This window comes from Vigna umbellata, chromosome 4, assembly GCF_029865625.1.
Source record: "Vigna umbellata cultivar VRB3 chromosome 4, Vumbellata_1.0, whole genome shotgun sequence".
NCBI lineage: Eukaryota > Viridiplantae > Streptophyta > Magnoliopsida > Fabales > Fabaceae > Vigna > Vigna umbellata.
This window is the reverse complement of record NC_142168.1, coordinates 8,052,627-8,058,803: the sequence shown is the minus strand read 5'-3', so window position 1 is coordinate 8,058,803 and position 6,177 is coordinate 8,052,627. Positions and strand designations below refer to the sequence as shown.

At 33.5% G+C, this 6,177-nt stretch overlaps 1 long non-coding RNA gene across 1 annotated transcript; it reads left to right on the top strand.

Annotated features, from left to right (window-relative positions):
• The first annotated feature begins 2,049 nt into the window (after positions 1-2,049).
• LOC148199172 (uncharacterized) lies at positions 2,050-3,162 on the top strand. Its single transcript, XR_015786392.1, has 2 exons — positions 2,050-2,443; positions 2,531-3,162. It is a non-coding gene; the product is annotated as an uncharacterized LOC148199172 (long non-coding RNA).
• The last annotated feature ends 3,015 nt before the right edge of the window (positions 3,163-6,177 follow it).

Below are 6,177 nucleotides of genomic sequence, written 5' to 3'. Positions count from 1 at the left end.
CAACCTAGATTAAAGGCCAAATAGTCATACAAATTCATCAATACTCAAACACATCAATTTATACAATCAAAACATGAACATGCATAAAAACCATACTACCTTTCCTTACCTAGATTTGGAGGCTCGTAACTCAATTGTTGCTCCTAATAGCTCTAACTCTCACATGTTGCTTTATCTACACATAAAAAACTTAAATCAATAAAATGAACATTTTTTAATGGCCATAGACAAATATAGATTCATTCTCTTAGAGCCATATGCAAGCACCAACAATGTCACATGCAAAACAAGAGAAAAAATTATCTAAATACAAAATATGAACTTACTCTATTTTGAACTCTAGTCAAAAGGACGTGTAGAACCGTTAGCAATAACTCTTAAGATGGTATTTGATCTTTTAAATAAATGAAGATAAAGTTAAAATTTTTAAAAAGTTTAGAAAAAAAATTTAGAAAAAGTTTTATAAAAATAGTAATTTGTTTAAATAAAAATTCGATTGATACAAATTACATTATAGTCTGACCATTTAAATAATAAATAATCTAGTCTTATTTTATTGGAAATACAATTCTTATATTCTTATTAAGTTACACACAATATGACTAAAAAACATTAAAATTGCATATATTTTTTTATAATAGGTGAGTTATGAATAATTATGACTGTACAGTTACAAAAATTTAGTTTAGTTTAATTCATTTTTTCTATATTATAATGATATTTTCAATTTTAACCAACTCTTCTTAATGTTTCTAATTTGATTTCTTTTTTCAAAAGTGACGTAATATAAATCAATACGTTATTCTAGTGATAAGTGACATTTTTTACTATTCAAAGTTTGCTTAAGTTATACACAATGTGACTGTAAAAAATTAACATTGCATTTTTTTTTAATATAATTGGATAATATGAGTTATGAATAGTTAAAAATTTAGTTTAGTTTAATATTTTTTTCTATATTAATGATATTTTCAATTTTGACCCATTCTTTTTTATGTTTCTAATTTGAATTTCTTTTTTCAAAAGTGAGGTATTATAATCTCTTCCATAAAACAATAATATGTTATTCTAGAGACAAGTGACATTTTTCACTTATTTTACATGTTAATTATGTCATTTACTATTCATATCATAGGTTATCGTTATAATGTCGTTACTCTTATATTGACTTGTTTTTAAAAAAGATAAAAGTGAAATAGGAACCTTTAAAACATTATAATAAAATTAAATTGTTGTGTTATTGATGTGTTAATTTTTTTAATAGGATATTTATGTAATTAATTTATTTTAAAAAATGAAAATCATTTTCAGTTTCTCTTGATTGATACGAAGATAAAAAATAAAAAATAAAAAAACTTAAATTATGGATACGAAGTATATAGGTCTAATATGCTAATTCAAGTTTGACAAAAGCTATTAGCTGACTCTATTTTCTTAACTAAAAGTAATTTGGTAGAGATTATTCAGTATGGCAAAATTTAATTGATTATCCTATGTTTGAATTTGAAAGATTAGTTTAGTTTAGTTATATTTTTCCACTAATAATATGGTATAAATACAGATTTGATCACTGAAGTGAATTAGTAGTTTAGTATAAATGTAAGTTAATCGAGTTATATTTTTCTAATAATACAAGTACATTTTGGAATTAATTATCTTATACGTAAGTTCTTTATTGAAGAAAAAAAAAGTGGTTTCGTTATTCAAATCAATTAATAACATATAGTAATATTATAGCAACAATCATCAACAATTTAATAACATTATTTACGAATTACAAGCAAATAATAATAATTTAAAATTTTATAAAATCGTTATTTCTATAGAATTCGTGCTAATGAAATTGTTTTTATACCTTGAATTAACTAAAACAAAAATAACAATGAAGTGATTCTTATACAAAAACAGTTGTTATTGTTAATCAAGAGTATTTTATTAATATGTAGATTGTATAACTAATCAATTACTTTAAATTTATAATATTAATTATTTAAGTTAATATTTATAACTGGATTGTATACCTACAATAATATTATGGGTTAAATAATCGTGATTCCAAAAAAGAGAAGGGAAAGGAGGCTCTCTCCTAGCGGCGTGACCTTGTGCCATGGCGAAAGAGGAAGAAACTCTTCCTGCATTGCGTGATGAAGAAGTCCTACCCAAATCGCACTTCCACAGTGTCGTCGCCTTCTTCGAACAACCAAAATCACTAGCTCTTCATTAAACGCCACCCACGAGTCAAGGTTTTAGATGCTCATCTCCACCAAAACCACAATTGGAAAGAAACCCTCTTTTTTCCAAGGTTGGGTGGTCCGCGAGCAAGGAGCAACAAAGAAATTTGGAAAAAAAGAAAAATAATGTCACTGACTCGGTCGTTCGTATGTCCTTAACGTTGTACTGTTCATTTTGTTTGAGACGGGAGTTGTTGGATTTGAAATTAGTGGTAATTCTGCTTCTGCTTTTGTTTTGCATTTTGGTGCCAATTCGTTATCTTCCTATAAGGTTCCAATTTTTTTGAGACCTTTTTTAGGGAATGCTTTGAACGCGAGGTTTACGGGGAAAATTCGGGTTTCTCAGACTCAGAAGCCAAATTTCGGTGCAGATTCTGCTTCACTGAATGGTGGCTCTATTGTTGGGTTGATTAGTGATGTGATTCTTTCGAAGGACTCATAATTTAAGTCTTCCTTTGACGAAAACAATGGGAAAGAAAAGGACCTTGATGTAAAAGCAAAGCAGAAAAATCGATCGTTGAAACGCTAGAGTCATAGTTTAGAACCAAAGTCTAAGAGTATAGTTATAACACATAGGGTAAAATCCCTGATAGAGATCTAACACAAAATGTTAAAGACAATGGGATTGTAAGAAGACACACCGAGAATGGAAGTTTTATAAATAGAAACGGTCTGTCTTATGTGAAAATGAATGGAGGCCGCAAGCGTTTCATTGACAGGGGTTATGATTCTGACATTTCGGAGGTGGAACGAGCAGCATTTGAGAATCTGGAAAACCCAAACCAGGTTATCAGAAAGTCATAATTTTCACACAAGGAAATGGAAGAGAAAAAATCCAAAATCTAGCCAATTCGTATGTAGTTTATTCAACAGAGAAAAATTGTAATGCCAATATTATTATTTAAACAGAATTTCGGTGATTATTTCTTTATTTACATCTTTTCAATCATTAGCTACAATTATTCCATGAAGTTATATCGTGTTTCCTGTCGGGTATCATTTATAGATTCGTGGCTTTTGTGTCGGCCTCCTATAAAACGCTTTCTTCTCTGGACAATGAAGAAGCCTAATAATCATGAAAGCAAGGATACACTTGAGAAGCATATGGTCTATTCATTCGGTGACCACTATTATTTCAGAAAAGAACTTTAGATATTGAATCTTCTAACAGGGTTAAAAGCTTTTCGATATTCTCTCATTTTTTTAGCCAGTAAAGTTATTAGTTATAAATAAAACTGTTTTTAACACATTGAAATTCATTCAAATAAAAGCACACTAAAACTAACCCTCTGTATATAACCATTCTCAATTGCCTAACACCTAATAGATTAATCCAGAAAGAGGAGTGAGAGGGTCATCTTCCTCCATGGGATCCAAGCATCAATGAGGCATGTGAAGTGGGTGCGATCAAGCGTCTTTACATATTATTGTAATTTTTTTTTCATTTTCTTATTTGATCAATGACAGGATTAACAAAGATAAACCTAATTTATTTAGTTTTTTAGAAAGTGGCTAATTTAAGAAAAAACATTTTAGTTTACTATAATAAAGTGTGAAACGGGTTCCAAGTCCTTCTAAAAGAAGTTCCATTTGAAGTTATTAAAGTCTCATGTTAGGTTAAGGCGGTGAATAGGTGCAGTGGCTTTGGAATCCAAAAGCCAGTGGAAAACAATTAATTGATTTGGGCGGGGTTTCTTCGTCACGTAGGAAGAGTTTTTTCCTCTTCCGCCAAAGCACAAAGGTCACGCTGCAAAAAGTCTCACGGCTTGAAGACGCGGATCGCCAAGTTTAAAAAAAAGGCTTAAATACCTACTTAGTTCCCGTGTTAATAGCTGAATTTCCATTTAATACCCGGTTTTAAAAATGAAGACATTAGGTCCCTATATTATGAAAAGTGTATGACTTTAGTCCTGTCCGTTAAGTTGGTAGTAACGGTATTAACTCCGCGCTGACGTGGCTACGCTTCTTTTCTCTCTCCTCTGCTCTTCCTGACACCTTATGCTTTTTGTATATTAATGATTTTCATGATTTCTCTCTCACCAAACCTTTCTCTACACTTCATGCTTTTTGCACATTGTCCGTTGATTTTTGTTAGAAGAAGAGAAGCCTTCAGACAGCTACAGCAGTACATGGCAGCAGAGTCCAGCAGCAAGGTGCTCCACGGTCTTGGTCTATGCAAATTGTCATTAAGGAAGGAGCAAATTGTCATTCCTTTTCTATATAAGCAAACGGCCATGAAGCACATGGAGGAGGGGGCCACCACTTTGAAAGCCTACGTGCAAATGAAGGAGCTCCAACATTCTATGCTTTTGATTTTTAATTGATGAATACAACCACACGGCCCATATGGAAAAGATGTATATTCACTTTGGCTTGTAGTGCAGATTTTTCACTCTCCATGCTCTTCCACGAAGCTTTTGGTTTTGGACATTCAATGGAAAAAAGAAGCTCACGGTTTTTAAAGAAAGTTGCTGCCACAATTCTTATGCATTCACGGTCACACTAGATTTGTTGTTTTTGGCTTCAAAACATATGTGGTCATGGAAGAGTAGCTTGGAGGGCCCCAACCTTATTTCTTTTCTCACCTCCAAGAGGTGCTCACGAGTGAGCTCAAATGTGGAAGCAAAGAAGGTACATCACGTCAAAGGCAGCACACGTTAGCTGGAAGCTAAAGACAGCAGCTTGCACACGGTGAAAGAAGGTCCAGCAGCAGAGAAGCATGCCACGGCCCATGGCTGCAAGTGATCTTCATTTTGAAGAGAAACACAATGGAGGGCTGCATGCGGACATCAACACAAGATCTGCACTCCTTCAAATCTTCATCCAAAAGGGTCCATGAGAAGCAAAGCTTTGGAGCAGCCAGCTATCAAGAGCAGCACACGGAAGAGAGCACATTGTCCATTGATTTTTCTTAGAAGAAGAGAAGCTCTCGGACAGCTGCAGCAGTACATGGCAGCAGAGTCCAGCACCAAGGTGCTCCACGGTCTTGGTCTATGCAAAGAAGAGTAGTCCAGCTATCTCCATGTCCAGCAGCTTGGGAGCATGAGAAGGCTACGGCTGATTGAAATGGAGAAAGGAGCCACGGCTGGAAGGAAATTCACGTGAGCAAGGGGCTGGAATGGTATGCACAACAAAGAGAAGGAGAAGAGTAGATTCTTGGAATGGAGAAGGGAACCCACGGCTGGAATGGTGTGCAACGTGTGAAGGAAGAAGAGTATGGAAGGTCGTCCACGGTTGCAAGGTGCAGAACATGACAAGAGAGTTTGCAAAATGGAGGGGCCCTCACCTTATTTTCTCACGTCCAAGACTCAGCAAATTGTGGAAGAAGTTGCCTAAAAACGGGGCTGCCAATTACAGACAAAACAAATATAAAAGCTGGAAGGAATTTAGGAGCAAATCAGAAGGTGTCAGGAAGAGCAGAGGAGAGAGAAAAGAAGCGTAGCCACGTCAGCGCGGAGTTAACACCGTTACTACTAACTTAACGGACAGGACTAAAGTCATACACTTTTCATAATATAGGGACCTAATGTCTTCATTTCTAAAACCGGGTATTAAATGGAAATTCAGCTATTAACACGGGGACTAAGTAGGTATTTAAGCCTTAAAAAAAATGTGACACATCGTTAACCACATCAGATTAAATTTAAGGTCAGTTAGTTTTGGAGGATGAAAAATTATAGTTTCATATAGGAAAAGGATCAAAACATATCAAAGTTTAAAAAATAAACGAAAAATAAAATCGTTTCATTGAGGACTAAAAACATATTTAACCCTAATATTATATACACTTTAAAAATAGAGTAACGTAATTATTAAGTTTAAAAACATTTACATGCTTCAATAGTTTTCTATGCAAAATACATTTTTTAACTATAACAGTTGGTTTTAATGTTATTCAATGTATACAAACTCACTTTCACATCATTCTCTTTTGAAAGACTAAGTT